Source organism: Mus pahari, chromosome 2 (genome assembly GCF_900095145.1).
Source record: "Mus pahari chromosome 2, PAHARI_EIJ_v1.1, whole genome shotgun sequence".
Lineage (NCBI taxonomy): Eukaryota > Metazoa > Chordata > Mammalia > Rodentia > Muridae > Mus > Mus pahari.
The window spans coordinates 77137356-77148710 of NC_034591.1; the positions used below are offsets into that span (position 1 = coordinate 77137356).

General features: G+C 41.7%; 1 protein-coding gene across 1 annotated transcript in view; it reads left to right on the forward strand.

The window, feature by feature from the left end:
- The first annotated feature begins 4405 nt into the window (after positions 1–4405).
- Abcg2 (ATP binding cassette subfamily G member 2 (Junior blood group)) overlaps positions 4406–11355 on the forward strand; it is a 51275-nt gene continuing 44325 nt past the window's right edge. Inside the window, exon 1 of the mRNA XM_021190101.2 lies at positions 4406–4490. The gene's annotated coding sequence lies outside the window, so the exon portion shown is untranslated. The remainder of the gene's footprint in view (positions 4491–11355) is intronic.

Genomic DNA, 11355 nt, shown 5'->3' on the forward strand with positions numbered 1-11355 from the left:
ATGGTTCAACAGCTCTTACTATTATGCTTAATAACCCATTCCCTGGGTCCCCATGGTGAAAGGAAAGAAATGACACCTGTAACTTAGCCTCTGACGAACCACCCTCATTGGTACTGTATACACAGAGACAGACACACACACACACACACACACACACACACACACACACACACACACACACACAATTTAATTTTTTTTTAAAAAAAGAACGGACATGGTTGATTATCTTATTGGCTGAGACCTCACAGTTTCTCTCCCTCTTGCAAACGGGGAAGAAGGATATTCTTGCCTATCTTGCCTTCATTCTTTTGTCTTGCCCTTTTCCTTGTCTTCCTTCCCTTCTGATGCTCAGGAAGAGTGCCTGGGTTTTGTGGAAGTCATTGTTTCTGCTTTAAATCTATTAGTTTTCAACATCATACCACTTCTTAACTTAAACAAACAATAATGTAAAATTTTAGTACTTAAAGGTTTTTAATTGTCTCAAAGGCCAAGCATTACATTTATAAACAGTTGTGATCAGTAAATTACATGATATTTAAGAAAAGTGCTACAAAGTAAACTTCAAGTGAAAAGAAAAAAGAACTCCACTTATCCCTAGCTGAGACTCTAGCTCAGCTGGCAGAGTTCTACTGCCAGTGCCACGTGAAACTAGGCGTTGTACATGACCATAATCCCAACATGTGGAAGACAGAGGAAAAACAATCAGAACTTCAAAATAATTCTTTGGTTGCATAGCAAGTTTGAGGCCAGCCTGGGGGAAGAAAAATAAGAAAAGAAGAAGAAAGGAGGAAGGGAGGGAGGGAAGGAAGGAAGGAAGGAAGGAAGGAAGGAAGGAAGGAAGGAAGGACAACATGTCTGTTATGGCACCTGACTGGCTATAGTTACACTGTGGCAGAGGGAAATGAGTTAGATTGTCTCTTCATAGAGTTAAGTGGCATGTATTTTTAAAAAAATTTATTATACTATACAATAGGGGGCAGGGTGTACTTGCATGGAAATCAGAGGACAATGTTTAGAATTCAGTTCTCTGCTTCTACAGTGGTCCTAAGATCAAATTCAAGCTGGGCTTAGGGACTTTTACCATTGGGCTATCTAACCACCACTCTCTGTTTGTTTCCTTCCTGCCTGCCTGCCTGCTTGCCTTCCTTCCTTCCTTTCTTTTTTCCTCTTCCTCTTCCTCTTCCTCCTCCTCCTCCTCCTCCTCCTTCCTCCTCCTTATTTTTTTTTTTTTTGAGACAAGTACCAAAGAGTTTGTGGTAGCTGTAAATAAAATGAGGGGAGCAAAATTTTGCATATAGCTGGCCTTCCAGTGTTTTATTTTAAGTTGGAGTGAAACTGAAGAGAAACATATTTGCATACAGTACTAATGTCAATGCAGAGTCTCTGAGTTGTAGGAGAAGCCCTACTGGGAAATTAGATCCTTAGAAGTCAGGCAGGGCATGAGCACCAAGTAATGTGAATGGTTCTTTCCCCCAGCTCTTTGCAACTGATGTTGCCACATTCAGCATTAGTCCTAATAGTGGGCCTTGTCACCATGAGACTTTGTAGGTAACACAGAAGAGAGGTTACATGTTAGAGAGTGAACATCTGTGACACCAGACACTGCCAGTCTCTTTAATGCTGCTTTGTGCATATAGAACAAGAAGACAAGGCCATCTGTAGGCAGCTGGGGCATGTAAACATTCACGTCATCTTTCTCTGCTACAAATGCCATGGCCCACAGCCCATGGCCCATAAAGTTCTTTCTGATGTAGACATGAGGCATCTCCACTTGTTCTGGATCATCAACAAGTGAATACTCTCATGATGATCTCCTCTGGTTGATGATCTGTATTCTTACCAACCCGGAGACATCCTCTAAAGCACTTGATGGTCTGTAGCCCCTTTTACAAAGAGCTTGGTCAGTGTTTGATGACATCCTTGTGATTTAAGCGGTAGGTATTTTCTTTGCTTCGACAGGGATGAGAGCACTTGCAATAAGAATCCCCTAGTTTATGATCTGAAGACCAGCATTCAGACAAAAGGTGTAGTGTATGATATACCTGAGGACATAATAAAATGTGGACTCGCTATGCTTCTAAGACGCACTGATACACTCCAGAGCCTCTCAGTCAGAGTGATTGTTTCAGGTCAGTAGCCCTCTTTAGAAATAGCTTGGCCAGCATCTGATAATATTCTTTTGGTGTAGATAACAGGAGTTTCCCTTGCCTAACCTCTGGCCTTTGTTTTCTGAGTTAGGCTTTCTTTCTGAGTTCTAACTCAGAAAACTGACTTTATCCTTTCCCCACTCTTAAAATCTTCCTTGAGCACGAAGGGCTCAAGGAAGGAAGCTGCGGCTTGGCACTTGGTGGCTAGGCTGGAGTCCTAGAAGAGAGCCCAGGGGAAGTCAGGGGTGAAAGTATTGTCCAGTTGGAGCAGAAGCCCCCAATGTTTTGGAGACACCAGTACCATGGAATGACTGTGAAGGACAGCAGCAGCCCTAGAGTATACAGCCTACAAGACAAGCTATGTGTAGGATGGCAAGCCCTTTGGATGAGCACAGAAGACTTTCTGTGACATGCATCTCACATGAGTCTCAGAAGCCTGGCTCTGAGATGTACACCGTTGGACTTTGATTTTGCTCTGATCTGATGGTGACTGTGTCTGATATTTTCTTCTTGGAATAAGAAAGGGTTGAACTTGTTTTGATTTTATAGTGAAAGACACCCCCTCCCCCCGTTCCCAGGAAGACCCTCGCTCAAGACCCGGGATGAGACGACACCCCAATAACTTGAGAGAAACCATTCTTGATGCATGAGGTTTAATCGGGAAAAATCAGCACGCTAAGGACGAACTCATAGGAGATCAACCCCCAGCAGTTGCAATTGAGCACTTTTAAAGGAAAGATTATAAGGAAAGTGAGGAGGGGGGAGTTCACAAAGAATGGGAAGCTGAGTAAACATTTCAGCTTGTCTCTTACTGAAGAGTTACAGGCTATCTTTGGTAAACATTCTTGGTGGAGTGGGGATGATGCATTACAGCTCATCTCCTAAGGAAAGGTTACAGGCTTTTTACACAAATGAATCAGGCTCCAGGGTGGTTTAAGATGAGCCAGTTTCTCAGGCTAAAGGCAAAAGAACAAGGAACTTTATGCTGGGCTTTGTTTCTAGGGGTTATTAAAAAAAAAAAAAACACATTGAGTTGGGGGGTCTTACATTAGGAGCACACACACTTGAAGAAACTTTCAATTTAAAAAAAACAAGAGAATGAATGAACTTTTAAATTATTTGAATTTGTAAAGACTTATGTTTTATATTGTCATATTTATTATGATCTTGGAAATGTTAAAAAAAAGAAATGAAAATTTGTGTTGTATTGATGTGTCAGGCTCACAATGGGTCAAGTGTCTGGGCTATCGTGTTATTAACTTGACACAAGCTAGAGTCATCTGAGAAGAGGGGCTCTCAATTGGAAAAAAGTGTCCTTAATATCTGGCTGTAGGCAAGCCCTTAAGGCATTTTCTTCATTAGTGATCAATGGGGTGGGCCTAGACCATTGCAGGTGGGAGACACTCCTGGGCTGGTGGTCCTGGATTCTATAAGACAAACAAACAAACAAATTTTGCCAGCAGTGATACAGCCAGTCAGCAGCACTCCACCATGGCCTCTGCATCAGATCCTGTCTCCAGGTTCCTGCCTTGTTTGAGCTCTTGCCTTCACTGCTTTCAATGATTGACCATGGTGTGTAAGTGTAAGCAGAAAAACCCTTTTCTCCCCAAGTTGCTTTTGGTCATGGTGTTTCATCAAAGCAATAGAAACCCTAAGACTGTAGCCATAGCTGGTGTTTCTCGGGATAACATGCATTTAGGAAGTTTCACCCTCATGAGATGAATTTGGTGTCTTCCAGTGTCTTCTTTTTCCTATGGCATTCTGTACACCCACCTAAGGGAAGTCCCCAACTTCTAGCATAGGATCCTTCCATTTTTGGCAGCTGCTTGGTAAAGTTCCCAAACAAGTAGGGAATCAGATAATTTTAGGAGCAGCTCCCTTTCTCTCATCAAAAGACCATCCACCCCATCTCCGTAAATCCTGGGAGAGTCCACACAAAGTCGAGCCTGCCACAAATATAATAGTAATTTGCATAAATTGCATCTTCGCTATCTCGTGGGTCCTCCAGGTTCACAGGGAAAAGGTACTCTGAGTATATTTTCTTTCGAGGCTTCTTATCTCAGGGCAGCGCCTTGCCTCCGCTATGGCCGGGGCTCTCGGTTCTCCGCCCTCCGCCCTCCGCCCAGGAGCCAGGGTAGCGCAGGAAGCCCCTCCGCCCACATGTGTCCAGCTGCTCATGGGACCGGCTCCTGCTGCGCGCGAGCTGCGGGGCGGCGCGAGCTGACGTCACCGCGGTCGGGCGCCTGTGCGGGGCGGGCAGACGCTCCTGGCGGGCGAGCGTGTTGCAGGTCGGCGGCGTGCGAGCCTGGGCGGCGCGGCTGCTGCTCCGCCGGGGACCGCGAGGTGAGCGGAGTGCCGGGAAGCCCCGCGAGCGTGCTAGGCGACGCGGGGGCGAGCGGCGGCCCTGCGGGGCGCGGCGTGGGGGCGAGGGGACCGCGCGGTGTGGGCTGTGAAAGTGAGGAGGAAACAAGGACTGACAGTTCAGTCATTTCTCCAGAAACTTGTGCGGTGCGGTGATAGCAGGAGGATAAAGTCCAAACCTATTTGCTCCAAGTGTTTGGAAGGGATTAGACATTTTGGATGGATAGATTAAACTGACTGAACGAGAGTCAGCACCACAGTGGAGAAGTTTTCAAGGGGACTAAACAGACTGTTCTTAGCACCCCACCCCAACCCCGGGCCTAAAGTTTGTCAATTTTTGGTGTATTGTTACTTTCTGGGTTCCCTTTCTAACTTTTCTGTGGAGAGTTGAATCTTACGTTTATTATGTTTTGCCTTTGACCTTACATTTTGTTCTCTGTCAGTTGCACGTGTGGATGAAATGCATTCTGATTACTCTTTTCCGTTTTTCTACTTTCATTTATTTATCTATCCGTTTATTTATTTATTAATTTTTGACTGCTCAAGCAATTTCTCTTGTCTCAGCCATTCCAGCACTGGGACTGTTCCAGGGCACTGTAATACCAAGCTATTGAGTTTTAATAATTAACTTTAAAATTTGACCTGCATATTATAGTAGTTACTAAAATAATGCTGAAAAGGTTTATGTGGCTAGTCGAATCTTAACTTTTATCGTTACTTTTTGCCTTTGCTTTACAGCCGTTTCCCATTCGTTGAGAAGTCGCTGAGAGATTTTTGAGCTCATAATTCATTTACTTGTAAAGACAAATGAAGTGTTTAGGGAATCATTCAAAGGCGGCAGTATACCAGTTATTTAAAATAGAGTAGATATGAGTTGATGAAGGTTATTTCTTCTGCCCCAGTGATGACTAATCTCAGTGGATGCGCATTTTCTCAGGAAGGGTGAATGCTGTCTTGGTGAGATCAGAGACCCTGTGGAAGCTGGGTTGGTGTCTGCTTTGTATTGAGCCTTGGGGGAAATGGCTAGAAATTAAGGTAACTAACCTGTCCTAAATCCTTCAAGTTATCCTGCAGGGTAAAGAGTACATTTTGTGACTTCCCTCTGATGGCATTCCAGGTGGTCATCCTTCAAAGAAAGAGTGAGACTCCCAGAGGCCCTATGACCCTAACTGTCCTTATTCAGGAGACTGGCCTGGCTCCTGGCCCATCATGATTATACTGGAGAAAAGAAGGCATAGGAAGGAAGAAGGGACAACTGTTGTTTTAAAAGAAGAAGAAGAAAACATTTCACTTTACATGAATCGTTCCGTCAGTTTGACTTAAACTCTTCATATCCCTGGAATAATTACAGGGAGTGGACTTTAGTGTGCAAGTGTGTATTATAGCCACTCTAATGCTCACACTCAAGCTACCAGGTAGGCAGTCTAAGAAGAAAAGGACGATGGACTTCGATCAGTGATCACTAAGTGTATCTGTCTCCTTCTTCATTTTATCTTCCTTTCTCCTCCCATTCTTTCCCTTCATCCTCTCCCATCTATCCCTCTGCCTCAGGTGTCCTTTCTTAGGCCATCCACTCTACCTCCCTGTTTTCCCAGAGACTCTCACACTATTGTCTGGAGCTCACCAGGTAGGCTTCCTGGCTTATCAGTTAGTCTCAGGGACTCGCCTGTCTACCCACTGCTGCCTCACTAGCAGTCAGATAACAACTCAGGCTTTAGTGTTTGCAAGGACTCTACTGACTGAGCTATCTCCTTGGTCCGTGGATGTATACTTAATATCTATATATCCTGCAGGTCCAGAGAGTAGCTCGCTATAAAGGCATGCAGGAAGGAGATAAGAACATACGTGCTGGTAGGAAAATGCAGATCGAACTTGGGTTTATACTATAAAAGGAACTATACTATTCCTTTTCTACCATTTAATAAGACAGTTCACATCCATGTGACAATTTCTTCGTGAGACCAGGGAACAAGGAATTCGTTAACACGATCCATATTTTATTGAAGGAACCCTGAATGGTTTCTCATTTGAAGTCCCAGGAAAGTAGTACTTTGGGCTGTGGACATTTAGTATCGACACTGGAAATATAAGTGATTTAATTGTTCAAGCTTTTGTACGATGTAAGTATTAAACAAATGGAAGTCATGACCAGAAATAGTTAAAGTGCTAGGGACCCAATTGTAGGTCAGTAGTTCATATGCTCTCCTGCCAGGTTAAGTTCATAGTGAGGGACAAAGAAGATAACATATCGTTTGGAAACTAAAATATTGTATTTATCTACAAATAACAGTGTATAAAATACTATGTTAAACATAATTTTAAACTGTAGTCAATATGAAACTATAGATTTTTATAATTAAAATCTTCCGTACATCCTACTTATATCATGTACAGCATATCTTAGTTCATACTGTCCACATTTCAAGGCAAGGCATATAGAGCTGGTGGGTCCTGCTCTAGATAACATAGCTCTAGGGGCAGTTAACTGATACACAGATAGAAGTTAATTTAGGCTGGCTTTTTATTGTAAAATATATTGTAGTTATAACCTCTTGCCTTTTAATAACTACAATTTTGTTACTAAAATCATTATTAAGGAATGCAGAAAGAATACAATTGCAGGAAGAGTAGAAATTAAGGAAATAAGATTTCTCCATTATTTCAATGCGTACCTATAGGGGTAGAGAAATCTAAGGCACCCTGATCTTATTTTGCACCCTGTGATCTCTCTTAGATTTGTGATCTCTGATTCTTTGTTTTGGTTCAATAACATGAAGATGATGTTATTGTGGCACAATGCAAAATATATTTGATCTTTGCCTCATCCCAGCCAGAGACCCCTCCAGACCCTTAGTGTCTTCTGAGATTTTGTGTCTTTTGCTATTCTTTTTTCTCAAAAACAATTTTTATTAGATATTTTCTTCATTTACATTTCAAATGCTATCCTGAAAGTCCCCTATACCCTTCCCCGGCCCCCTCCCCCGCCCTACTCCCCAACCCACCCACTCCCACTTCCTGGCCCTGGCATTCCCCTTATGGTTAGTTTTCAGAGATTCATCACAGAATTACACCTTCAACCCCAACCATAGTGCTTAGTTTTTTTTTTTAGAGCCCAGTTTATGTGAGTGAGGTGACCTAGGGTGGGACTCCTAGGCAGCCTTAGGATGGGTGTGGTCTCAGAAAAGCCTAGTGATGAGAGATTTAAGACTTAGTTTCACCTATGGACCTCTGAAACAGGAGGAAGAAGGCTGGTGGTTCAGCTCTATAAAACTTGTTAATCAGTAATACCTGAACAGATAGATTCCCTTGTCTGATAAATGCTTTGGCACTCAGAGAAGGGGCCATCTCAGCTCTGCAGGATAGAAGCTAAAAGCTGTCTTGCTGAGGACCCTACATGATGTCTCTGTGAGTAGGTATTTTTCCTGTCATTCATCCATGCCATTTGTAACAACTGTCTGTTTTCTTTTGTGCTTTTGATATAGGGTCTAACTGTGTAGCTATTGATGGCCTGGAATTTGTTATGTAGACCAGGACTGGCCTTGAACTTGCAGCCTTCCCCCTTCCTCTGCCTTCCAACTGCTAGGATTATAGTCACACACTACCATGCTTGGCTATCAATGTCCTTTAATTCTGGCAAACATAAGTAGAGAGTGAACCTATCTGTTTTTATTCAATGTAAGAGAGGCTGTGGGAAACATTAATTATAACCAGTCATTTAGAAGTACAGGTGACAGCCTACTCCTACTACTACTCCTGCTACTGCTGCTGCTACTACTCGGATTGATGTCTGAAATAGAGGACTGAGCCCTTAGCAGATGGCCAGCGAGATAGAGTTAGAATATAATTGAATTATTGGATACCAAAGCTGGTGTTGACTGGGAGATTACTTGGTGCGTGTGCCTGTCTCCAGACCAGCTACAGGGGTGTTCATTGTGAGAGTGCAGAAGAAGAGAGACACTGTACTTTATATATCCAAATAGAGCTCCTATGATAAATACTTCAAGTAAAATGTCTACTTGAGAAATTACAGAGCAACAGGCTTCTAGTTAAAATCTAGTAGTATAACTTGTCATGGCTAAATCTAATAGTGCTGTTTTAATTCAACCCCCACCTTCAAATCTAAGCCACAAACAGAATTTATTTGGCAGTGTGGCATTGACTTACACAGTGAGTAAATACCACCTTAGGCAGTGGATCCATTCTCCTACAGACCTTTTTTTTTTTTTTTTTGCTATGTCATTTCTATAAATACATTACATCTTGAATTCCATGTATAGATACAGATCTCCCTTCCCCCAGGAAAATGTGCTCAGTCTTTCTTCAGAGTTCCACCTGTGGGAGCTGAGTAATGAGTCCTAAAGATCGTAAATACTTACCACTTTACTAAGAGTTAGTCAAGTGGCTTGAGTTTTCAACAAAAAAACCAATTGCCACTGTTTCCTTCGCTCTTTCACATTAAATGTGAAAAGACTCAACAGGTGCCAGGTTTTACTCTGCCTCCTAAGTCCTCATCATCGGTATGCCCTGAAGCTTGGGTTCTAGCTGACTTCATCTCAGCTTCTGCTAATCATAAATGTATGAGTTTCAAGAAACGTTTTATATTGTTTTTTAAAACAGTACATTGCAACAGTGTAGCCTTGATCGAATTAATACAGATTTGAATTTAAAATATCTTCATGGTCAACAATATAAAATATTGAAACATGTTGTTTATTTTCTTATCTGTCTTAATTTTGAAGCATTACTAAAAAGTTGCAAGCCAACAACACAGCCGGCTAGTCCAGAGCAGTCAGTGGTACCTGCCTGTAACTAACTAATAGAACTGATCCTCTCTTTCTTTTGTCTTTCTATTGTCTTTATCTAGGATTCATCTAAGTTTGCCACATTATAGTTGACTGCTATATATTTAGTTTAGCCCAATATATATAAAAAGAAGCCTTGTTTTATTCATGGTCTTGACATCAAAGAAGACGTCAGTCAGTTCATTAATGTGTGCAGTTCATCTCCTTCGAGTTTGATACTTTCTCATGACTAGATTGATACTCTGTTTTAGGGGAACAATATCAGGAAGATGAAGTGCCTGTCTATGTGCATCCTGTCAGTGTACCAGGGTATGAGAGGCTGATACCTGTGCTTAGGGATCATAAGCACTTGATGGAGGATTTCACCTTTCCCTTTGGCAATAAGGTGTGTCTTAGGGGACACACTTGAACTCTGTGTATCCTATTTCTCCTCAAGCTGCTGCTCCATGATTTTGGCCCTCAGCTGGGAACACATTGCACTTTATAATTGTTTTAGTGACATATTTTTAAGGAGTCCCACTCGTGTATCTCTAATCCTTTTATTCTCTAAGGTGCAGTTAACTGTACTTTTCCTTTACTTATTTAACTACTTGTGTCAGTACTGACTCCTGCAAGTTTATTTCGTTATTGGGTTCTTAATCCAACGTTATCCTTATTTGGTTTGCTACTCAGATTGTCCCCGCTTTGGACACAAGGTTGGAAGCTCTGCTATTTTCATGTATTCACCACTACCATCATTTTTGAAGCATGTTCTTCTTCTAGTAATGCAAACATTTATAGGCTCATTGTCATGCATCAGATCTGACACCCTGATTGTGTTTATTTAGAGTGATACTGAAAAACTGAGTTTGGTTTTGGGACCAAGTGTCCTCTGAGTCTCTCTTGTATTTGGTTAGTAGAATCTGGGGCCTGTGAGTCTGTGCATGTTACTAGGCACTCTCTCACTACATATGATCGCCACCCAGACTACTAATATATTCAGCTTCTTACATTAGATAAGGCTTCCCTGTAGTCCTCAGTTTGAATTTCCTCTTTTTACAAAACAGGTAAATTTGGCAAGATTTAGAAGCTGAAGTTTTAAAATCAAATAAGTGTCATAAAATAAACATTCCACATATTATTAGCTTCTGTTTATTAGACTCTGGTAAGGAACCAGAAATATTTTATTAGCTTAGTAGCTTCATTTAAGACGTATCCTGAAAGGAATGTATTATGAAAGGAAGTTGTGTAGAGACTCTTTGAGATTTTCAAAGTGTCCTTCTGTCAATTGTGAAGCCTTTCCTCTTTAATGTTATCTTTGGGCAAGCCTTTAAACTTGCCTCTTCAGTCTCAAAATAAAAGACCTTGGCAATATTTCTATTTCCTGTGCTTTTTTTTTTTTTTTTTTTTTTAAAAAAAAGCTCAGAACATAATCTAATATGCCCAGAATTTGAGACACTCTACCTTTATGTTTTTTAACCTTTGATTTGGTTAAATTTATAATGGTGAAATGTTAAGTTAAATTTCAAATAAATATTTATGCTGTTCCTGTTAGGGGTACAGACCGCAGTGATACAGTGTAGAGGGCACCACTTACAGAAAACTCTAGAAACCAGAGTTGTTAAACAGGCAGGCTCTTTCCTTCTAAGGAAGGAAATGACACCTGTTTACCCCAAGGCTGGAGTAGGATGTTGTCTAACAACCTGGTGATCTTTTGCAATTTTATGGAGGCCAGCTTTCATCTAAATCCCTCAAGCAATCCTCTCAGTCTGTAGTACCCATCTTTATGAATCCTTCCTCCCTTGAACACTGTTTATCAGTTAATAGAACTCATTCTTTTTTTTCCCCATTTTTTTTATTAGATATTTTCTTTATTTACATTTCAAATGCTATCCCGAAATTTCCATATACCCTTCCCCCGCCCATGCTCCCCTACCCACCCACTCCCACTTCTTGGCCCTGGCCTTCCCCTGTGCTAGGTCATATAAAGTTTGCAAGACCAAGGGGCCTCTCTTCCCAATGATGGCCGACTAGGCCATCTTCTGCTACATATGCAGCTAGAGACA